This window comes from Giraffa tippelskirchi, chromosome 8 (genome assembly GCF_054371585.1).
Source record: "Giraffa tippelskirchi isolate mGirTip1 chromosome 8, T2T-mGirTip1v1.2.pri, whole genome shotgun sequence".
Taxonomy (NCBI): Eukaryota; Metazoa; Chordata; class Mammalia; order Artiodactyla; family Giraffidae; genus Giraffa; species Giraffa tippelskirchi.
The window spans coordinates 160,168,116-160,193,289 of NC_137282.1; the positions used below are offsets into that span (position 1 = coordinate 160,168,116).

At 46.1% G+C, this 25,174-nt stretch overlaps 1 long non-coding RNA gene across 1 annotated transcript in view; it reads right to left on the reverse strand.

Moving 5' to 3' along the window:
* Window positions 1-254: 254 nt before the first annotated feature.
* Window positions 255-25,174, reverse strand: part of LOC145518785 (uncharacterized) — a 113,325-nt gene continuing 88,405 nt past the window's right edge. The window contains exons 5-6 of the long non-coding RNA XR_014063290.1: window positions 3,376-3,470; window positions 255-2,323 (exon numbers count right to left, since the gene is read on the reverse strand). This is a non-coding gene — a long non-coding RNA (uncharacterized LOC145518785). The remainder of the gene's footprint in view (window positions 2,324-3,375; window positions 3,471-25,174) is intronic.

Genomic DNA, 25,174 nt, shown 5'->3' on the forward strand with positions numbered 1-25,174 from the left:
AAACCCTTTGTCCAGAGAGCTTGGGCCCTAGTATTTTGATTTATTTCTTCATTTGGGCTTCAGTTTTGCTTCTTAGGGCTTCCCTGGTGGCTCAGTCCGCCTGCAATGCAGGCGACCCAAGTTGGACCTCTGGGTTGAGAAGATCCCCTGGAGCAGGGAATGGCAACATACTCCAGTATTCTTGCTTGGGAGAATTCCATGAACCAAGGAGCCTAGTGGGCCACAGTCCGTGGGATCAAAAGACTAGGAAACAAATTAGTGACTAAGTATCAGCACTTCATTTCTTAAGCTAGCACCCAAAAGAAAGCTGGTGTAATCAGATCCTACAATAGAAAAGCACCCCCACCGCCATCTTCTTGGAAACGTTTCAGTGCTTCTCCAGTTTGTCTGTTAAGGTTGCATCTTAATGTATTGAGATACACTCTATTTCACATGAAGCAAGATCAGTAAAACATGAGGTGAGGTGGTAAAGGTAATTTCAGTAACTGTAGGGGTTTGGCATGCTTGCATTATAGACAGGGCGTTGAAACTCTGGTTGCTGGGAACATTAGACAAGATCAAGCATGTAAAACGCGTTATAATTTTATGGCAGGCTCACTTCTCAGTTAAAGACACTGCCCCCTCCACCCAAACACCACGACCACCATCTGCCATCCAGGATGCAAATTCATTTGCTCTTCCCATCCAAAAATGTCAGTTATTGTTGCATCTTAGAAGGAAGTTCTTGTAAAACATTTTGATCTTTTATCTACCTGGTGAAAACGCGTGCCTTAGAAATCAATACTGACCTGGCTGCCTTGGTTCACGGAGTGCAAGGCATTTGGGAGCCAGACAAATCAAATACATAGAGACTTATGGGATCTATGATCTTACGGGATCATGAGGTTTCTGCTGATTCAAGCCTTATAAGCATTTTTATCTTGTTTCAAAGAATCTGTTTTGAATGGGTAAATGTCTTTACCTCCCATCACACCACCACTCACTGGATTGCTCTTATCTGTTGTCCTGTTTCGGCCCAGACACACTGGTCTTTAGGACAGACTTCGGTTTTACAAATGTCCTGTAGTCACTGCTTTCAGGCAAGACAACATCAGCCACACTGATAGCCAATCTCTAACCATCTGCAGGGATTGTTCTCATCTGAAAAGAGGAACACATCACTCCCCTGGTCTGGGATTCCAGGCCCCTTAAAATTCAGGAGCCTCCATCTCCCTTTTTCTTCTGCTGGGACCTGTTAGCAGCGTGAAGTCATTGCAGTGCATAAAACTGCAGCCCCCAGGAGCTCTGATCAGAAGATCTGAGGTCTCAGCAAGTATATGTGGGCTTCCTCCTTTCTCAAACCCAGTCACACCTTTGTAAGACTTCCGGTGAGACACAAGCAGAGTGAAACAGCTCCAGCCTGTCAGGGCAGTGGAGAAAGCACTGGAAAACCAAAGAACCCTGAGCATAGGACACTTCGGGAGGCCTGTGCCCTTCAACACACAAAAGCAGACTGTGACCCATCCATTGCACATGCACCTATTATATGAGCCAGAGGAGAACTCACGCAGCACACCACCTTCTGCTTTTCTCAGATACTTGGTAAGAGGTAGATAGGCCTACATGACCCGGGTCTAAAAACGGCCCTTAGTGATTTGTAATCAACATCTGTGCAGCAACCCTGGTTCAGGTGTGCCATGGGCTCCATCAAGAAGTGCTCTCGAGTCCTGTCATGAGATGCTAGAAAAAAGGGAGTGCCTCCCAATGACAGACACAAGAGCACACGACGCTCTTAAGGGCCGGAGGGGAAACATATGATGTGAGATGTGACAATGGTCATAAAGACAGTGACATTCAACCAACGACCACAGAAGAGGCGCTCTCCTCACATCTCCACCGCCCCCTACGTGTGCACGTTTGTCAGAAAACACTCAGACATGGCCTTGGATCCGTCAGGGGAAAGAGGTATAAAGAGATATGATTCTGAAATTTTCACACAGTCAAAATTGGGACCACTGCTTCTTCAAGCCAATGTCAACTCCAGGTGGATAAGGGACACCAAACCACCACCTGACCCCCTCCCTGCTTCTCTGACCCCTGCCCATCACCCACGCCAACCCTCCTCCAGAAGTCCCAGGACTAGGGGCTGGGAAAAGTCCAGATGTGATTCAGGAGGGAAGGCGGAAGGGCCAGGAACAGGTCTGCCTCTCAGAGCTCGCTGGGCTGTGTGATGGAGGGAAATCAGAGGGAGCTTCGCCCCCTGCAGGACACGAGAATATCACCGCCCCTCGGCTCTGTGGGTCTGGCCCGGCTTCGTCAAGTTCTCTGCAGTTCTCCAGAACATCTGGGTGGAAAGACGAGGAATTCGGTCAAGAAGCCGGATGTGGAAGCCGGTCCATATCAAACATCTGGTGGCTTGGCTGACAGTTCATGCAGATGGCCTTCCGTTTTCTGGAAGAGGTTGCCGGTCCCAGCCCTGCCCACAAAGTAGGGGAGTGAGAAACCCCTGCAGAAAAGCGAAGGATTGCCCTGTGCCTTCGGTGACACGGGGGTAGGATGGGAATCCTGTACCCAGGGGTCTGTCAGGGCCCAGGGTGGTTCACAGGACCAGGAGAGCAGTTACCCATGTTCCTTTCATGTTATGAGGATTTCCAGTTTACATTTATGACACACGGGACCAAATAATTTCTATTTTAAAAAGATGCTGCTATTAACTTGGTACATCAAATATTCTACACTCTATGCTTTCCTTTGAGTTATATTATTAGCAATAAACTGCAATTGCAGTCTTTGATTTGTGTACTAAATCATACCTGAGCCCCTTTCAACTGACTTTCTTCCGAAAGATGTAAGTAGCTGCTTTTAGAATTAATCTCACATAGAAGCATTGTAAGCTACACTGCTCTTGTGTTTAAAAGCCTGAGGTCTGGTCGCCTGGAATTCTTGGGCAGCTCCACTTAAAATACTACATTTTTATCTTCTACATCCCTGTAAGGATTTGAGTATTTCTTAACTTGAATTTCCCAATATAATAATTTGCTCAGACTTTCAAAATGTCAATTTGGAGTTGCGTGAAAAGGAAATATGGTAAGTAAATGTTTGCAGAGTATGAGAAATGAGAATTTGAGAGTTAAATAAACATTGCTTCTGAAAGCTACACCTGTAAGGCAGCCTTCAAAACGCAGGTCTCCTCCAGAAGTCTGTGGCAACGCTTGCGTTCACTCACACTTTCCTTTCACTGTCAACTATTCAAAAATGCTGGGCATTCACACTTCAAAATATCATGCGAGCCATCATATTTTCCTACTCATGAAGGACATCTGGTGGCAAAGTGAAAAACTAATACATAAATCTGTTTCCAGAAAAATTTTCCACACTGTAACCCAAGCAGCAAACCTGTTACTTGTGTGAGTGCCTCCGACTTTTCTCACCAGCTCACATCTTTATCATCCAAGGATTTAGATGGGCCACGTTATATGAAGCCACAGCATCTTTGGAAACATCCAGAAAATTCATTTTTGAAATGTTCATTGGTTAACTGACATGGCAGACTAAACTTTAATTTTTTTTTTAACTGAGTCAAACAATGCTTAACACAGTCCCATGACTGGCTCTACTATCCCCGGAGTTTGGTTCCAAGAAATCACCGCACGTTTAGTTCCACTGGGCAGTGCCCGAGGTCTCTGAGCCCCGCCCGTCTGTGGCTCCCTCTGGACGTGTCCCTTGTGTATCAACCAGGAGGTCCCGTGAAAGTACGACATGACTTTACTACCAATCCCCTTCACTAGTAGAGCTGTAAGCAGTGGGGGCGGGGGACAGGGAAAACCACACTGTACCGGATAAAATCAGGTTAAAGTGAAAACCAAGGCCATCTTTGAAAGAGGAAGAGAAAGTCTGAGACGTGTACCAATAGGAAAGCACATGTTCATACCAACTGTTGTTGTTTAGTTGCTAAGACGTATCTGACTCTCTGCGACCCCATGGACTGTAGCCCACCAGGCTCCTCTGTCCGTGGGATTCTCTAGGCAAGAATACTGGAGTGGGTTGCAGTTTCCTTCTCCAGGGGATCTTCCCAACCCAGGGATCGAACCCACATCTCCTGCATTGGCAGGCAGATTCTTTACCACTGAGCCACATAGGAAACTTGATACTAATTACCCAGCCTGTATCTATTCATTCATTCATTGGACAAATATTTGAACGACATATATTTGAACACCTACATGTGCCAGGCTCTGTTCAAGGTTTGGGGACACCAAAGAGTCAGATTTTAGAAGGAGAAGATTGACAATAAACAGAATAACCAAGAAAATATATTCAGGTAGGCAGGCTATTGTGTCTGTGATTTCGCCCTCCGTATTCCACCTGTGAGTATGTTTCTGTACATTGCAGAGGGTACTTTGCAGACAGAATTAAGTCTGCTAAGCAGAAAGAAGGAAGATGATCCTGTAGTAACCAGGTGAGCCCAGTGTAATCACAGGGGTCCTAAAAAGCAGGAGAGAGGGCTTCCCTGGTGGCCCAGTGGTTAAGAATCCACCTTCCAATGCAGGGGACACCAGTTCGATCCCTGGTCTGGGGAGATTCCGCAGAGCAACGCAGCCTGTGCTCCCTGATGACTGAAGCCCAAGCGCCTCAGCGATGAGGAGCCCGCACAGCGCAACGAAGAGCAGACCCCTCTTGCCGCACCTAGAGACAGGCCTGAGTGCAGCAACGGAGGCCCAGCGCAGACTAAATCAATACTAAAATATATAAATAGAAGAGGGAGGCAGATGAAACAGAGCAACCTGCAAGGGACCCGCAGAGCCCCCTTGCTGGCTTCAAAGGCGAAGGGCCAAGAGCCTGGGTGCACGTGCCTCTAGAAATGAGGGCAGAGCTCAGGCGACAGGGAGAACAAGAATCCTAATTCTGGATTCTGTCAGCAACCTGAATGATCCCGGGAGCGGTTCTCACCCAGAGACTCCAGGAGGGAGCCCTGGGCAGCTGGGTCCTTGATGTCAGCCTTGGGGGGGGGCACCCAGAGCAGAGGAAGCAAGCCCACCAACTGCCCCCTTACAGAACTGTGAAGGTAATAAGTTTGTGCTGCTTTAAGCCACTGATGGTGTGGAATTTTCTTTCACAACTACAGGAAACTAAGAAGTATGTAGTATAGCGGCAAAGGCTGTGGGAAAAAATCAAACAAGGGAGAGGGGTTGCGGAGCGTGGATGGTAAGGAAAGCCTTCATTGAAAAGGGAACCCTGGAGTCCAGACCCAGCAGAGGAAAAGAGAATCAGCCTTGAGGCTATCTGGGTGAAGAGATTTCTGGGCAGTGGGGAAACAGGACATGCAAAGGCCCTGAGGCAGGTGCATACTTGTTGTGTCTGAGCAAGAACAAGGAGGCCAACAAGGCCAGCCCAGAGGAGAGAGGGGATAACAGTATAAAACGTCATCATGTTTGCAGGGCTCAATGGAGACGCAGACATAGAGAACAGACTTGTGGACACAGTGGGGAAAGGAGAGGGTGGGATGAGCTGAGAGAGTAGCATTGAAACGTATACCTCACCAGGTGTAAAAGAGATCGCCAGTGGGAATTTGCTGTACGATGCAGGATGCTCATGCCTGGTGCTCTGTGACAACCTGGGTTGAGGGGATGGGGCGGGAGGTGGGAGGAAGGGTCAGGAGGGAGGGGACATATTTACTCCTGTGGCTGATTCATCTTGACGTATTGCAGAGAGCGACACAACCTGGTAAAGCAATTATCCTCCAATTAAAAATAAATAAAATTTCGTAAAAATCCAAAAACCAATACATCAGAACCCAAGGAGGTGCTATTTATAATGGCAATGGCCGTGATCACTTCCATCCATCTCTTTTCTCTCTTTTTCAGACGAGGCAAACTCTTCTGTGTGTCCTGCAGCTCAAAGACTCCATCATCTCCGCTCTACTAGAGCCCATCTGGTGAGTTTTATATTTCTGTAATTGTATTCTTTCCATTTGGTTCTGTTTTTTATATATAATGTCTGTTTCTTTGCTGAGATTTTATGCTTTTTCATTTGTTTCCAGGGAATTTGTAATTGACTGTGGAAGCATTTTTCAGGACAGCTGCTTTTACATCCCTGATGATTTGGGTGAGATGAGGTCGTCTGACCTCTGAGTGATCTTCGAGGTGGTGTTGGTCAGTGGACCTTTCTCATTGCAAGTTGGGGTTTTCTTGGTTCTTAGCGTGACAGGTGGTTTAGGGGGATTTTGAACAGATTTTTCTTTGGGGTTTTGTTGGTTTGTTTTGGTACATTTTTGTTTTGCATCCTGGGCATTCTATTATGTTATGAGTCTCTGTGCATGCGTGAAGTGACTAAGTCACTTCAGTCATTGTCTGCACTGTGGCCTATGGACTGTAGCCTGCCAGGCTCCTCTGTCCATGGGATTCTCCAGTCAAGATTATTGGAGTGGGTTGCCATGCCCTCCTCCAGAAGATCTTTTCAACCCAGGTATCGAACCGGCATCTCTTATGTCTCCTGCATGGGCAAGTGGGTTCTTTACCACTAGTGCCACCTGGGAAGCCCATGGGACTCTGGGTCCTATTTACATCTTTTATCAGGCAGTTGCCCCACCTAGGTCTAGCAGGCAGGCGCTGGCCTCCTTTTGTAGGCATGGTTGGTTCCAATGGCAACTTCATTTTCAGAGGCTTTGTGGTATTATTGTCATCTGCATGGTCTGTCCGGTGCTGCTGGAGTTCCTTCATCCATGTTAGTGCCGCCTAAAGGGCCAGTCTTCCCCATTCAGACCCCCAGGTGTCTCTCTGTGGGGTGAGAGTCCTTTGGGGACAAAGAGCCAACTTTTAAATACCCATATACTAGTGATCTGCAGTCAAATGTTGGTTCCAGGACGGTTTCCACCAATGATTGCATGAGTCATTTTTATTGTTGTCGTTGTGATACGGAGTCAGTGATTTAATTGATTTTAACAAATTCCATATAGTCACAAACACAAATAAAGGTAGCTTATTAAAACACAGTTAAGGACAAAATAGGAAGGATTTCCCTGGTGGTCCAGTGGTTAAGAATCCACCTGCCAATACACGGGACACAGGTTGGATCCCTGATCCCAGAAGATTCCACATGCCATGGGGCAACTAAGCCTGTGTGCCACACCTACTGCTCCTGTGCATCTAGAGCCTGTGCTCCTCAACACGAGAAGCCACTGCAATAAGAAACCCAAGCACTGCAACCAGAGAGCAGCCCCCAGTCTCCGCAACTAGAGAAACCCCACGCACAGCAACAAAGACCCAGTTCAGTTCAGTTCAGTCGCTCAGCCATGTCCGACTCTTTGCGGCCCCATGGACTGCAGCACACCAGGCCTCCCTGTCCATCACCAACTCCCGGAGCAGCCAATAAATAAATAAAGAAACATTTTCTTTAACAAACAGAAAAATCAAAAATTATTAGATTGGAACCAAGTAATCAGGCAGGTATCTAAAATCATAACAGAAATTAAGCACTGTATTTAGCTCTGAGATTCCTCAGAGGCAAGACAAAAATGAAAATAGTGAGTTATATAGCTCTTACAGTTGAGTAGAAAACTGCAATTGTATCTGGAGAAATTTTTCTGGAATTAAATCCTCAGAGGACTTTTTTTTAATATAGTTCCTTCTAGAAATAACTCCTTCTGCCTGTTGATGACTACATGTTCATTTTTCCTTTGACTGAATAAGCCAAATCCACTCCAATAAGACTCACACTTTATATTCCAAAAGTAAGTAGACACTGCTGTTTGGGGGTTTGTGTGGCATTTTGTGTGGTATCTGAAATGCACCAGGTAGTTACTAGCAAGTGTGAAAAGAAATCGTGTCTACATTTGAGTACAATTTCTACATGTATTTTTCCATGATGAGAATGCAGGAAAGGGCAGAAATTTCAAACACATCTGAAGTACTTTTACTCATAAGTTTCTTGTTAAAGAATCACTGAAGTACATAATTTCTACACATCCTGACTGCTCTATGTTTACAAAGCCAACAGCCCACGCAGGCCCCTGGCTACCTATGCTCATGTGATGAGATTGGGGAACAAGAGGTCAATAAAAGATCTTGGCGAAAAAAAATTTTCCCCCAAATTTCATGCAGAGGCTAGTGAATTTGCCCTACTAGCAACTGAACTAGGGTGGTGGGCAGAGCAATTTACAAATCAATAACTTTTCAGTTGCCCTCCAGATACGCAGTCTGGTTAACGTGGGCAACAATCACTACATCTCACTTTTACCTGTTCAGAAATCAAGACTGTAAGCTTTTTTGTATCCCAGCCCTTAGCACAGTGCCAGGCACATAGTAAGGTGCTAAGTCAACATTTAATTCAGTGATAGAATTTTATTGGTTAACAGCTTGGGTGGGAAAAGAGAATGCATGAGACATTTTCCCATCACACACTTTCTCTACCATGAGAAGATCTCAAAACATAAGAAATTATGTGCATTCATAACAGTTAAACTAAACTGTAGCCAATGATAATAAATATTACACTATTCACTAAATATAAGCAAAATGTCACAGCTTTAAGACAACATGATTCTCTTCCCACACAGACATTAGCATGGGATCACCAAAACTAATTTTAGCAGTCACCTCTACTCCTTAAATGTGTATAAATCACACTCATAAAAATGAGACTTTCATACAGAAATAAAACTAAAATTTGCCAATACACCTCAGAGTAAAAATGTTATTTAAGGATTAGTAAAACATTTATTTTCCTAGTGTGTGAATAGGACACTTGTTCTCCTAATTTTCCTTCACGTCCCTCACCAGAACTGAAGCTTCTGACATCTGGAACAGATTCTTTCAGATGCACACATACACCTGTTTCAAATTCAGACGCCCCAGAATCAGTGCAAAAAGAGCCCTTCCAGACAGCATCAGTGGGTCAGGGCTCCCGTCAACCATGCACTCGGCTAAGGAAAGAAAGCGGTCTGTCCCCGCCGTGAGACGGGAGCTGAAGGGGAGATTTTGTAAATGCTGCTGTACTCTGCTTAGTCACTCAGTTGTGTCTGACTCTTTGCAACCCCACGGACTACAGCCTGCCAGGCACCTCTGTCCATGGAATTCTCCAGCAGGAACACTGGACGGGGTTGCCATTCCCTTTTCCGGGATCTTCCCAACCCAGGGATCGAACCCAGGTCTCCCACACTGCAGGTGGATTCTTTACCTTCTGAGCCACCAGGGAAGTCCATTCAATGAATGAAATGATGCTATTATCACTTACAGGTTCAGGGAAGTATGTGTTTCATGGTAAGCCTTTTACTGTAATTACCTTAGTTCTAGGTCATTTTCTCTTTTTATCAGAGAAACTCAAGACACGTTCTTTTCAAGACTGCTGTGTTCTAGTTATGCAAGAATCAGTGCTAGAGGGTACTTTCCTGGTGGTCCAGTGGTTAAGACTTTGAGCTCCCAATACAAGGGGGCCGGGGTTCAATCCCTGGTCAGGGAACTAAGATCCCATATATTGCAGCAAAGCATGCATGCTGCAACAAAGACCAAGAGCAGCCAAAATAATTAAATAAAAGTAATACACATATATAAAAATCAGTGCTAGAAACCCACTGTACAACCGAATGCCTCTGGTTAACCATACCCTCTGTGTGTGTGTGTGCGTGAGTGTGTGTGTTGTGCTCAGTCGTGTCTGACTCTGCAACGCTATAAACTGTCACCCCCCAGGCCCCTCTGTCCATGGGGATTATCCAGACAAGAATACTGGAGTGGGTTACCATTGCCTACTCCAGGGGATCTTCCCAACCCAGGGATTGAACCCAGGTGTCCCAAATCTCCTGCATTAGCAGGAAGATTCTTTACCGCTGAGCCATCAGGGATTTCCTTAACCATACCCTATTGTGAGCTTAAAGTTTTACTGACGAAAGACCCCATAGTCTGTGTTCATACCCAGAAAAGGAAGGGAGGGACATATGGAAACTTTTGGAGGTGGTGGAAACGTCTTTGACCTTGACTGTGGTGATGTTTCCATTGGTGTCTGCACATGTCCAAGCTCACTGAACTGCTTATACAGAATAGGTGCAGCCCTGGGTAGGCCAGCTATGCTTCAATAAGGCTGGTTTTTCCAAAAGTGACCTGAATGATATGTCGAGACGTATCAGACAGGATCGCGAGAAATTCAGACCATCAAAGAACAAAGGGACCACCCCAAAGGGTTTTAACCAAGGAAAACGGACTCTGATACTGTATTTTAAGCTAGTTAATAGGTTGCTTTGCAGAGCTTAAAAATAGGAAGGCCCGAGGGGAATATTGTAGTAAGCCAGGTAAGCTGCACCCAAATTTGTGACCTATAGCAACTGTGAGATAAGAAATGTTTGTTGTTTTCAGCTGCTAAATGTTGAGGCGATCTGTAGCAACAGGACACTAAAATGGAGAAGAAAGTGAGGAAAAGAAATCTTGATCAAAAGAAAGCTAGAGAACTATGGTTAGGATTGACAGTGTTAAGCAACCAACTTACTGAGACGCCACAACTCAACGGGGTCAAAATGTGAAACATCTTACATTTCTCCAGCCTTATGCCTTCAACTGTTCTGTCTAGTCCCCATCAGCCCTTCCTTAACACAGCTGGGGGAGATTTCATCACTTGCCACTCACTTTCAGTTGAGAAGTTCATACAGCGTAGCACTTCAGTATCTTTACTAAAAAATGTCAAACTAACATTTTGAAGGAGCATCCTACGCCCATTATTGGATCCACAGTCTGCACAACCAGTGGTCAAAACCTTATAATAATGTTTCACCAATCTTACGGTTACCGAAGGGGGAAGGAGGGGGGAATAAATAAGGAGGCTGGAATTAACATATACACTCTGTGTATAAAAATGGGCTTCCCCATTGGCTCAGCGGTAAAGACTGCCTGCAGTGCAGGAGACATGGGTTCAATCCCTGGGACAAAGATCCCCTGGAGGAGGACATGGCTACCCACTCCAGGATTCTTGCCTGGAAAATTCCATGGACAGAGGAGCCTGGAGAGCTACAGTCCATGGGGTCACAAGAGAGTCGGGCACAACTTAGGAACTAAACAACAATGTATAAAATAGATAACCAACAAAGACCAAAGGGAATCAGGTAGATGTACATCTGAAACTACTGAAGTGAAATGAAGTGAAAGTCATTCAGTCGTGTCTGACTCTTGGCGACCCCATGGACTATACAGTCCATGGAATTCTCCAGGTCAGAATACTGGAGCGGGTAGCCTTTCCCTTCTCCAGGGGATCTTCCCAACCCAGGGATCGAACCCAGGTCTCCCGCATTACAGGCGGATTCTTTACTGCCTGAGCCACCAGGGAAGCCCAAGAATACTGGGGTGGGTAGTCTATCCCTTCTCCAGTGGATCTTCCCAACCCAGGAATGGAACCGGGGTCTCCTGCATTGCAGGCAGATTCTTTATGAACTGAGCTATGAAATACAACTTTGTAAATCAACTATACTCCTTTATAAAATTTAAAACTTTTTAAAGTTGTAGAAAAAAAAGTTTTATAAAGGGTATCTCATAGAACATTATAATTTCTCAGCATATTCTTCAGAATTCTACCAAAACAAAACACAAAATCCACAGTTTCTATTTTCCCTAGAATCCATTTTAAGTGTAACTAAGAAAAGTGCTCAACTGTATTATAACGTTGTGTGTTTCCTCATTCTTGATCATCTGCCTTTTAAAACGTTCCCAATCAGAAAACAGGCAGATGTCGAATGTGATTGCCTCATGCAGGAATGAACAGCTTTGGTCTCCTTCCTGATGGAAATGAACATGTCAATTTATTATTGCTTTGATGCACATCTTGACTTGATGAGCATTGATTTATATTCAGTATCTTGTTTAAAATGTCAGCTTCTTTGATATCTTGATCTTCTTCCTTTAATATCGCTAATGTTTAAATGGATGTCCACACGTTTGAAATGATTTCTTAGAGGAGTTAATTCATCCATAAGACAATAGTCCATGACTCGAGCCCAAGTTTCCAAAATATCTTGTGTGCCCCTGCTGGTGGTGTGTCAATTTTATAATTTAGACATGTTCAGTATTTAAGAAAACCTGGGAGAGGCTGACCTACAGAGATTCTCAAGCACTGGAATTACTGTTTTTATTTCCAAAAATATTTTCTTGGCTTCTAAAACTCTGTGTGTGATTTTAAAGCTATTTATCTTCCTCCACACTCTCCTTTATCAGCACCTCAAAGGATGTGGTCTGGTTCTCTGCCGTCTTGTCTATCCTGGGCCTCCCTCTTCCCAGGGGTAAGGACTTGAAGAAACAAACAAGAAAGCAAAGGTTATCCTAAACAGCTGATGTCCTGCTGGTGGCGGTGATGGGGAGCATCTTTGAGCCACCCGAGGCTGCTGCCCTCTGGCAATCTCGTAGCTTCTATATACCCAGGATATGTGTTTGGGGGGTAGAGGTGCCGTTCAGATTTGCCCCCACCTTCACCATCACTGAGAACCCCTACAGGAAGGGGTGCCCTGTGTCTCTCTGACCCTCAGTCATTTCCCCACGTTGGGCATCCCCCTGCTGGCCCAGATGCCTCCTGGAGGGCCTTCCTTCTTGCCCCTCATCTAACTTCAGTGCTTTGTTATTTATCCATGGAAGCCTCTGAAGGTTTTTTCCATGTCCTCTGAAGGCCAAAGGGAACTACAGTGAGGCCCCCAACATCCATCTTCTTTATCCAAACTATGTTAAATCGCGGTTCTTACTCACCCTACTGGGCATCCCCCGTGGCTCAGCAGGAAAGAAGCTGCCTGCAGTGCGGGAGCCACAGGAGACGCTGGTTTGATCCCTGGGTTGGGAAGATCCCCTGGAGAAGGGCGTGGCAACCCATACCAGTGTTCTTGCCTGGAGAATCCCATGGACAGAGGAGCCTGGAGGGCTCCAGTCCATGGGGTCGCAAAGAGTCAGACACGAATGAAGCGACTTAGCAGGCATGCACTCACCCTTCTGGCAAAAGTTAGAAAAGTCTCTGGACTTCCCTGTTGGTACAATGGATCAGAATCTGCCTGCCACTGCAGGAGACACGGGTTCAACCCCTGGTCCGGGAATATCCCACCTGCCACAGAGCAACTAAGCCCAGGCGACACAACTACGGAAGCCCTCATGCCCTGTAGTTTGTGCTCCACGACAAGAGAAGCCACTGCAGTGAGAAGCCCGTGCGCCACCACGAAGAGCAGCCCCCGCCTTCCACAACTAGAGAAAGCCTGCGTGCAACAGTGAAGAACCAGCATGACCAAAAATTAAAAAATAAATAAGTAAATTTTTGTTACAGTTAGAAAGCATCTCATCTTAGAAATGTCAGGCAGAGGAGGCTCTGTTGCTATGGATACACACCCTCCTAACCCCAGGGGATGCCCTGCAAGCTCCCCCACAAATCCCTTCACCACACTCCCCTCTGCCCCCAGGGCTACCCCAGAGGAAAATATCAGGTTTCCAGCTTCACAAGCATGAAGCGAAGGAGTGAGACTCCAGCCTTCCCTCCTGCGAGTCACTCATCTCTGCGAGTGACTCTCTGGATGCTTCCCACATACATCTGGCTGTGCGGGAAAGAGCCCCACTTCCCCCACCAGGCCGTCGGCTCCTGAGTCCAAGGGGTCCCCCTCTCTGCTCTCCTGGGGGCTACGGGGGGAAGACAGGAATCACGACTGAGGCTGGTAAGGAGCTGTCTGCCGCCTCCTGAATGATCCTCGATGGAGTGAATGCCTCTAAATTGCGGAAGGATTGCTTCTCTGTTCTCCATTTTGGACACCCAGTGACTGAGCGAGGAAGATAGTAGATGTCTCACTTTGTGTGATGGACAACCATCAGAGGCTGTCCCAGGAAAGCAGACAGCATATACAAAAACCAAGAAAAGGAAGACCACAACTCCTGATGAGTACAATCGTATGTTTGATTTGCAAGGGCCCTAAGATCTGAGTCAAAAGCTGAGGCTAAAGGCACAAAAATAGACCTAATTGTCAAGAGACCTGTAATGCCGTGTTGTACTGTGCTGTGCTCAGTAGCTTCAGTTGTGTCCAACTCTTTGTGACCCCATGGACTGTAGCCTGCCAGTCTCCTCTGTCCATGGGATTCTCCAGGCAAGAATACTGGAGTGGGTTGCCATGCCCTCCTCCAGGGGATTTTCCCGACCCAGGGATCGAACCTGTGGCTCCTGCATCTCCTACATTGCAGGCAGATTCTTTCCTGCTCAGCCACTGGGGAAGCCCCACTATACGCTCTATTGAAGAGTAACAGTTATATACTATTGGCAGAACAGAGAAATGGAAGAGTTTTTTGCAAAGGAGTGACAAGATTCTGTTTGCAGTTTAGAAGGGTGGCTCTGCGGGCACTGTGGCAGGTAGATCATGTCAATGTGTTCGGAAATAAGAGGAAAGGAAGATTGGATGTCTTCATGTCTCAGGCTTGAACTAGAGCAATGGCAGCTGTGATGGAGGTGAAGGCATTTAGGATCCATGGATGGGTCTTTGTGGTTAACCAGATGTCCAGGAAGAGAGTGAAGGAGACACTGACCCTGATCCATTGGTTTCTGACTTGAGGAACTTGGTGGGGAGCAGGGACATTTCAAGAGCCAGGGTTCAGCAGAAGATGAGCTCCACTCTAGAGGTATTGTGTTGGAGGCTCTCACAGGACGTCCACATGGAGCTGCCTAGTTGTAAAACCATTTTGGTGTCCTTTCAGGGGCTCTGAGGAGCTGCAGCACCACAGTTCTTTATGTCTCAGCTCAGAAAAGGATTCAGCGAGAGGCAAAGTGATAGATAAGAACTGATTTACTAGAATGGGACGCTCGTGAGGTTTACAAGCAGGCAGGTGAGAAATGCTGCATGCCAAGAACTTAGTGGGCGACAGTTTTATAATCAAAGAAAAAGTGGGGAGGGGGAGAAGATTTTCTTTGTCTTTCTTGAGTGGACCTCATGCTTCCATCATCCACTCCTCCTCCAGGTTGAGCAGGGAAGTTTTCTTGTCCCCACATGGTCAAGCTAGATCCACAAATTACTGTTTTTCTCTGTGGACAGAGAGCATGTCCTAGGGGTCACTAACTTACTGAGCTCACTGGGCAGCATGTGGAGCTCATGCCACTAATATTTTATTGTTTGGGGGCACATCTCAGGCTTCTGTGGCCTGGCTCTTTTGCTAAGCAAGCCTGCTTGGTTCTGTGGTTAAGCAAACCTGCTCTCTTGAGTAATCATTAACTTACAGGGGTCTCCCATATTTTTCCTACTTACACTCCCTGGATGTAATCGCCTCCTTTATCCCCTTACTCTTTCCCTTTCATTCCCCCCTCCAGGTGCTTACTCTTTTTGCTTAAAAGAGGGTAAGGGGTGACTTGACCGATCGTCAGCTGTTTCCTGCTGAGATGGGGCACAGGCCTGCCTGGGGAAAGAGTAAACGCCTGGCTGACTGTCCCTTCTCTGTTAGGAGAACTGCAAGTCAGGGTCCCTCTGGTGAGCATCATCCTCTTAGCCCTCTTAGATGTTACGCATTAGAGGATGAGTCTACAGGAAGATAAAAATTAAAAGAAATCCCTCAACAAGCATTAGAAAAGTCATTAAAAGAGATTACAAGCATGATTTTGAAGATCCAAACCACTTTTCCCCAGACAGGTTTTAAATCTGGAGGAGGGTCATTTAAGGCTTCAATCTGTTTCTTTTTGGTTAGGCTCAGAATCTTGGTGTTTTATGTTTGAGGGTCTGTTGAGTCTTTTATCTCACTCATAGATTTAATCTGCTCTTTTTTCTTTTTCTGTTCATATCCTTTGGTGATATGGGTGGCTTGAGACACCCAGTGGCCCCTAATTTAGCCAGTAAATCCCTTCCATTAAAGAAATAGGACAATCAGGCACAAGCAGAAGGGATATAGACACAACTAGCCATTGATGTTGCAGAAAAGGGGACCCAGGAAAAAAGGGGGGTCCCCAGGAAAGTGTGCCTGGTGTCTGGGGCTTTCCCTCTGCCAACCCCCTGGTTGCTTGCAAAGGGCACATGGGCCACAATCTTTCCTGCAGTGTCCCTTCTGTCCACACAGGGCACACTAATTTGTCCGGGTACCCATGGGCCGTGTGGTCCACCATGGCCAGCCAGACTGGCCCAGAAAGCCTGGACTCCCCTGTGGCAGGCTCTGAGAGGATGAAGCCCTTTTTACCACGTGGGCCTTTCACCCTCTTTAGCCATATCCCTATTAATCTTAGGGCTTCCCTGGTAGCTCAGATAGTAAAGAATCTGCCTACAATGCAGGAGCCCTGGGTTCGATCCCTGGGTGGGGAAGATCCCCTGAAGAAGGGAATGGCACCCCACTGCTATATTCTTGCCTGGAGAATCCCGTGGACAGAGGAACCTGGTGGGCTACAGTCCATGGATCGCAGACACAACTGAGTGACTAACACTTAGACTTTCTTTCTATTACTGAAAACTGAATAAGCCAATTGTAGTAGATCGCTCATGGGGTTCTGAGGACTAGCAATCATTTTTTTTAATTTTTTTTTTTTTTTATCTGATGTCTGGAGCTGACTGGGCTATGGAATGTGTAGCCCAAAGGGATTTTGACACCAGAAGAAAACTTTTAGATAGCTATTTACTGCTCTGGTGAAAGGTGCTAAATTCATGAAAATGGTTGCTCCAGCAAGGGCTGTCTCAGAGGTGGGAGCCGAGACCCCAGTCACTGCTGTTATAGGCAGAGCCCACGCTGACAGAGCCCACGCTGACCAGAGCCCTCGCTGACAGAGTCCATGCTGACAGGAGCCCACGCTGACCAGAGCCCCCACTGACCACAGCCCTCTCTGACCAGAGCCCACGATGACCAGAGCCTTCGCTGACAGAGTCCACGCTGACAGGAGCCCTCACTGACAGAGTCCATGCTGACAGGGGTCCACGCTGACAGAGCCCATGCTGACCAGAGCCCACGCTGACAGAGTCCACGCTGACAGGAGCCCACGCTGACAAGAGCCCTCACTGACCAGAGCCCTCGCTGACCAGAGCCCTCACTGACCAGAGCCCTCGCTGACCAGAGCCCACGCTGACAGGAGTCCACGCAGACCAGAGCCCTCACTGACCAGAGCCCTCGCTGACCAGAGCCCTCACTGACCAGAGCCCTTGCTGACCAGAGCCCACGCTGACAGGAGTCCACGCAGACCAGAGCCCTCACTGACCAGAGCCCTCGCTGACCAGAGCCCATGCTGACAGGAGTCCATGTGGACCAGAGCCCTCACTGACCAGAGCCCTCGCTGACCAGAGCTCACGCTGACAGGAGTCCACACGGACCAGAGCCCACGCTGACAGGAGTCCACGCAGACCAGAGCCCACGCTGACAGAGCCCTCGCTGACAGAGCCCACGCTGACAGAGACCTCACAGATCAGAGTCCACGCTGACAGAGCCTGCTGACCAGCAAGTCGCCCAGCCCCAGCGGATGACACAGCACACCAGGTAGGGAAGAATGCTGTCCCCGAGGCAGACCCACAATGGAATCACCAGGTAAGTTTCATTGACAGAGATAGATAGGACCGTATGATTAATGGTTTAATAGATGGTATGAAAAAACTCACAATGAAACCCATTAATTATGAAAAAGTAAAAGAAGTCCAATAGGGACCAGATGAAAATCCTTCCGTTTTTCAAGGGAGATTAGTGGAAGCTTTAAAAAAGTTCACAAATGTGGATCCTTCCTCCCCCAAGGGACAGGCCCTTTCTGTTACTTATTTCATAGTCCAGTCTGCCCCGGATATCAGGGGGAAAAAAGACATCCAAAAAACAATTGCCAGTCCTCAGACCCCCATGAGCAATTTACTCCAATTGGCTTATTCTGTTTTCAATAATAGGGATATGGCCAAAGAGGGGGAACACACCCAGAGAGACAAACAGAAGGCCCAAATGGTGACAATGGCTCTGTCCACTCAGAAACCAGCACAGGGGAGGCCAGACTCTCTGGACTGATTTGGCCAAGCTAAGCCACATGGCCCATGGGCACCCAGACAAAGTCAGTGCACCCTGTGTGACAGAAGGGTCATGGGAGGAAAGACTGGGATCGATGTGTCCTTTCCAAGCAGCCAGGGCATTGGCAGAGGGCTTGTTCCAGACACCAGTGAGTGACGGGGGCGCTCAGCCTTTGATGGCTTCACAATCAAAAGACTGACCAGGTCCAGGGTGCAAAGTGCCTCTACCTAGAGGTGACATCCACACAACTAATGCCTGAGCCTCAGGGTCACTGAAGTGGCGGGCCACCTGATACAACTTCTAACAGACACTGGTGCAACCTTCTTGGTCTTAACAACTGTAAGAACTATATCATGGGAGTGTCAAGGAAAAGACAGGGGCACACTTCCCTGGGACCCCTTTTCTGCAACATCAATGGCTAGTTGTTTCTATATCCCTTCTGCTTGTGCCTGGTTGTCCTATTTCTTTAATGGAAGGGACTTACTGGCTAAATTAGGGGCCACTGAGTGTCTCAAGGGACAAGGAAGCCACCCATATCACCAAAGGATATAAACAAAAAAAAGAACAGATTAAATCTATGAGTGAGATAAAAGACTCAATAGACCCTCAAACATAAAACACCGAGATTCTGAACCTAACCAAAAAGAAACAGATTGAAGCCTTAAATGACCCTCCTCCAGATTTAAAACCTGTCTGGGGAAAAGTGGTTTGGATCTTCAAACTCATGGTTATAATCTCTTTTAATGACTTTTCTAATGCTTGTTGAGGGATTTCTTTTAATTTCTATCTTCCTGTAGACTCATCCTCTAATGCGTAACATCTAAGAGGGCTAAGAGGATGATGCTCACCAGAGGGACACTGGTTGCAGTTCTCCCAACAGAGAAGGGACAGTCAGCCAGGCATTTACTCTTTCCCCAGGCAGGCCTGTGCCCCATCTCAGCAGGAAACAGCTGACAATTGGTCAAGTCACCCCTTACCCTCTTTTAAGCAAAAAGAGTAAGCACCTGGAGGGGGGAATGAAAGGGAAAGAGTAAAGGGATAAAGGAGGCGAGTATATCCGGGGAGTGTAAGTAGGAAAAATATGGGAGACCCCTGTAAGTTAATGATTACTCAAGAGAGCAGGTTTGCTTAACCACAGAACCAAGCAGGCTTGCTTAGCAAAAGAGCCAGGCCACAGAAGCCTGAGATGTGCCCCCAAACAATAAAATATTAGTGGCATGAGCTCCACATGCTGCCCAGTGAGCTCAGTAAGTTAGTGACCCCTAGGACATGCTCTCTGCCCACAGAGAAAAACAGTAATTTGTGGACCTAGCTTGACCATGTGGGGACAAGAAAACTTCCCTGCTCAACCTGGAGGAGGAGTGGATGATGGAAGCATGAGGTCCACTCAAGAAAGATAAAGAAAGTCTTCTCCCCCTCCCCACTTTTCCTTTGATTATAAAACTACTGCCCAGTTGTTCTAAGGGCATAACATTTCTCACCTGCCTGCCTGTAAACCTCACAAGTGTCCCATTCTAGTAAATCACTTCTTATCTATCACTTTGCCTCTCACTGAATCCTTTTCTGAGCTGAGACATAAAGAACTGTCTTACTGGAGCTCTTTGGAGCCCCCCAGATGACACCCAAACAGTTTCAGTTGGACTTACAGGAATATGCCCTAGTAACACCTGGCAAAGAGTCGGACACGACTGAGTGACTGAACTGAACTGAACTGAACACCTGGCTAGAGACATTGATTTGGAAGCTGGAGTCATGAATGTGAGTGCATAAAGTATAGAGTGACTAGAGGGCTCAGGATGGAGTTCTAGAGGCCACTGACATTCTAGGAGTAGGATGAGGAAGAGGGAACCAGGAAACATACTAGGAATTATCACTAAGGTGGGTGGGAAACCAGGAGAATGGTGCCATATTATTTGATATGGAGGAGATTCCATGGTGAAAACGCTATCAGAGGTGTCATAAGATGGCGTTTGAAGTGCTTCCACTGGACGTAACCATCAGAACATCCTTTGAGAGCCTAGGGAGGGAATTGCAGAAGGATGGAAACTGGTGTATAAGGCAAGTCCATGGAAACAAGAAGTGGAGAAGATAGAAGAAGGAGAAGGTCTCCTGGGAAGGAAAAATGATCCAATAAAGCTGGAGGTGAGTACAGGATCAAGAAAGGATGTGTGTGTGTCCAAGAGGGTGTGCTGATGGGTCTAGTTCAGTTCAGAGAAGGGAGAGGAGAGTGTCCTTGAGGGCTTACTGCGGTTCTTCCTGCTGAGATGACCATGAATTCTAGAGAAGAATACTTCTAAGCTATTCATGGGGCTTGTGCCTGCATGCCAAGTCACTTCAGTCATGTCTGACTCTGTTCCACCCTGCAGACTATAGCCCACCAGGCTCCTCTGTCCATGGGATTCTCCAGGCAAGAATACTGGAGTGGGTTGCCATGCCCTTCTCCAGGGGATCTCCCCAACCCAGGGATCAAACCCGCATCTCTTATGTCTCCTGCATTGGCAGGCGGGTTCTTTACCACTAGCGCCACCTGGGAAGCACAATCATGGGGCTTACCAAAACTTCATTTACCAGCCTCGTGGCATATGTAATACTCCGGTAGAATTTAGTATCCAGAAATTTAATTTTCAACAACTAATTCTTTGCCTAAGTCTCTGCTTTTCATCCCAAGAAAAGAAATACAGAAACCAGAAATACCATGTCGGCGCACTGTTAATTCCATCCATTTCTCCGGCAGCATCAAATTCACATCTGGCATTTTGATAAAAACAAGACACGTCTTTGAAAGCACACATAACTGTAAACAATTGATCATCTGAATCAACCAGTAACTCTTCCAATATTCTCCCAAAACTCAAGGAGTCCCAGACGCTGCTGGGGAAACAGCCAGGATGGAGATTAGCCTCAAGGTCATACTCATCTGTTTCCCAAGGACACTGACAATGGAGTGTTCTCTCGTCTCCACACAATGCCGAGTTTCAGTTCAGTTCAGTCACTCAGTCGTGTCCAACTCTTTACGACCCCATGGACTGCAGCACACCAGGCTTCCCTGTCCATCACCAACTCCCAGAGTTTACTCAAACCCATGTCCATTGAGTCGGTGATGCCATCCAACCATCTCATCCTCTGTCGTCCCCTTCTCCTCCCGCCTTCAATATTTCCCAGCATCAGGGTCTTTTCCAATGAGTCAATTCTTCGCATCAGGTGGCCAAAGTAAATGTCGAGTTTATACCTCCTCAATCTCCAGCTTCCTGCCTCATAAAGGATAGGGGGTGGGGATCTTTTTTGCAGAGAAAAGTCTTCATCTTCTTACCAAATCTACAACCTTATCTTCTACTTTTGTCACAACAAAGGAGGTGTCTCTCCTCCTACCCCTGAATCAGGGCAAAATGCCCCATGTACACACTGGTCACACCTCCTTGTGACCTCCCTGGGGCTTGGCTCTCTTGATTCATCAGCAGCATGTGTCTGTCTCACACCCACAGCATCCTCACCATGCTCTCCCTATCAATGACGAGTAACTTTCCTTGTGCCCAAGTGCTTCCGCATGTTCCACTTCCAAGAGCTCTCCTTCAGTCCCTGCCCAGCACACACCCCCTGCAGCCTCCTCCCCATCTTCCTCCTTCCCCAGGTGGCTATAAAGTGTGGTCTTCATCTGCTACATTTCAACACATCCCAGTTGGCTTCCACCCCCACTGTGCATGGTCTTAACGACTACCAACAACAACATCTACTAATGGAGAGTGTAAATTTGCAGCTATAAAAATCCATAATACATGCTCAGTCACTAAATCATGTACCACCCTTTGGGACCTCATGGGCTATAGCCCACCCGGCTCCTCCGTCTATGGGATTCTCCAAGCAAGAATACTGGAGTAGGTTACCATCTCCTCCTCTGGGGATCTTCTGACCCAGGGATCAAACCCACATCTCCTGCATTAGCAGGTGGTTTCTTTACCACTGAGCCACCTGGGAAGCCCTAATACTAACATATTCTTTCCTAAAATGGGTATTTACTTAGATCTGACTTCTCAAAACAAAAACTAATTTACTAATTTAGAAACATTATTCTTCACCACTATATATATAGTCAGTTATGTTGAAAGTGCTTTCATAAAGCTGACAAAGAAAGTCAACGGACCAGCATCACAGTTTATTTTTGTGAATTCATTTTTCAATCTTACAAGACTATAGATACACAAGCCCTACTGACATCTGCATGTATCATCTGGAGGTCTGAAACATGCTTTGCAACTGTCAACTACATGATAAAACTGTCAAAAATCTATAGAGGCAGCTGTATAAATTTTGAAACCAGAGTCAAAGTTCTATTTATTCTTCGACAGTGTAGGTGGTGCACATTTTACAGGATTATGGAAGGTAAGCCCTCACCCCACTTTCTGCTGTTGTTTTAAAGTTACCCTATGGAAATTTCTTTCATGGGCTAAGCATTTACTAAGTTGCTCTGTTCCTAAGATGAAATGTTACATATATTTCTTTATTTTTCATTGAAGTGTAATATACATTCAGGCTTCCCTGGGGCTCAGTGGTAAAGAATCTGTCTGCCAATGCAGGAGACGTGTGTTCAATCCCTGGGTTAGGAAGATCCCCTGGAGAAGGAAATGGCAACCCACTCCAGTATTCTTGCCTGGGAAATCCCATGGACAGAGGAGACTGGCAGGCTGCAGTCCATGGGATTGCAAAAGAGTCAGACACAACTCAGTGACTGAACAATAGCAACAATATACTTTCAGAACATGCATATGTCTTAGTGTGCTATTGGTGAGTTTTCACAGGCTGAGCCCACATGTATAACCAGCACCCAGCTCGAAACAACATGATCAGCCTTTAAACCCCCTTCTAGCAACCACTCCTCCCAAAGATAACCACAATCCTGACTTCCAACAGTCTTAGTAGCTTTGCCTGGTTTTGGACTTCATACAAATGGAATCACGCAAGACGCTGATTTGTGTCTGGCTTGTTTTGCTCAACACTGAGGTTTAAACGCCTTATTAATGGGTCCATAATCATAGGCTAACCTCCACAGCACTGCAGTTCTTATTCAACCATTCAGTAAATATTTGTTGAGCTCCTCATGTGTGCCAGGAACAAATGAATCTTCGTTTCTATAGATAACATTTCAGTGCTCATTTGTTGATAGAAAGTCAGTAGAGAAAATTTTAGTTTCCTAACATGTCTTTCACAGTGAATTGCTTTGCCAAACTGAATTTCAGCAACTTCCAAAATAACCTTAAAATCAAGATACACATAAGGGTTCAGGAAATACTTTTTCTTTCAATAGGAACAATGTCCATTTGTATTAATATTTTCAATGTTTACTCAATATGCTCAATGTTTTCTCTTAGAACACTTTGTGACTGAAATAATTTTTTATTTTTCAAATTTGTGAATCTAAATTCTTGGGAACAGTCAGTTCTCTGGACCAATTTGTTCTGAAGCAGGTGGTGTGATTCAAGGACATACTGAACTTACCTGTGAATCCCAGTTTTACCACCGCTTAGCTGTGTAACTTTAGACAAGTTCCTTAACCTCTCTGTGCTGCTTTCTGCATCTATGAAAAATAGCAAACCTACATGATTTCTGGAGACTCTCCAAGTGTGAAAATTCTATTAATCTTTATTAAAAATGAGAACTAATTTCCACAGTGGAATATTGTTCATCCATGAAAAAGAAGGAAGCCTTCCATTTGTGACAACATGGATGGATCTTGAAAGCATTATGCTAAGTGAAAGAAATCAAAGATAAATATTATATGGTATCACTTATGTATAGAATTTAAAAAACAAGACAAAGTCAAAACTGAACTCATAGATATGGAATACAGGGAACAGATTGATGGTTGCCAGACAGGGGTGGCGGGGAGTTGGGGTGGGGGAAATTTTGGGTGAAGGGGTGCAAAAGGGACAAGCTTCCAGTTATCAGACAAATCAGTCCTGGGATGTAATGCACAGCATGGTGACTGCATATAACAATACTGCATCATGTATCTGAAAGTTGTTGAGAGAGTAGATCTTAAAAATTCTCATCACAAGAAAAAAGCTTTGTAACTCTGTATTGTGATAAATGTTAACTAATCTTATGGTAATCATTCTGCAGTATATACATATGCCAACTTATTATGTTGTATTACCCAAAACAGTGTGTTGTGCTCAGTCACTACAGGCATGTCCGACTCTTTTGTGACCCTGTGGACTATAGCCCGCCAGGCTCCTCTGTCCATGGGATTCTCCAGGTAAGAATACTGGGGTGGGTTACCACGCCCTCCTCCAGGGGATCTTCCCGACCCAGGGATAGAGCCTACGTCTCCTGCATCTCCTGCATTGGTAGACAGATTCTTTACCACTAAGCCACCTGGGAAGCCCATTACCTAAAACTAATGAATGTCATGTCAATCATATCTCAACTTTAGAAGACCAATCTCAAATGAGATGCTTAGGAAGTAGTGCCCGTTTTCTGTAGAGTAGATGCCTGAAGACAGGATATAAAGATGATTTGTACACTTGCCTTAGAGAGGTACCTCCCACCAACATCCAAGGAATATCATAGAAATACAGTTTCTTTTGGGCTAACATTCTTGTTATTCAAAGAAGAGCTCCAAAATTTTATTTCCACCTTTCACGCTGACATTCAGGCACCCAAATGCAGAGCTCAGTCTGATTGCAGTGACAGTGTGCATAGCAGATCATAGCTTTTTCTCTGGAGCATTTTGTAAGTGGCAGGCCTGAGCAATGACAGCTGCTGCTGCTGCTGCTAAGTCGCTTCAGTCGTGTCCGACTCTGTGCGACCCCATAGACGGCAGTCCACCAGGCTCCGCCGTCCCTGGGATTCTCCAGGCAAGAATACTGGAGTGGGTTGCCATTTCCTTCTCCAGTGCATGAAAGGGAAAAGTGAAAGTGAAGTCACTTAGTCATGTCCGAGCAATGACAGCAGTACAACGCAAAAGCTGGGTCTATTTCCCAGAGAGAAAATAGATCGAATGTATTGCCTGTTTCCTTGGTTCTGTAAAATGTTTGATTAATGATCTGTCTCACAAATAACAACAAAAAATAGCACTTTAACATGTTAGTCCTTAGAATTCTTAAGTCTACGTTCTTTAAGCTACCCCAAAGCTTAAAAATGCAGTAACTTGGGCTTCACTGGTGATCTAGTGGTTAAGAATCTGCCTGCACAGGACGGGAGATCAGTTCAGTCCCTGGTCCAGGAAGATCCCACTTGCCACAGAGCATCTGAGCCTGAGTGCTGCAACTCCTGAGCCT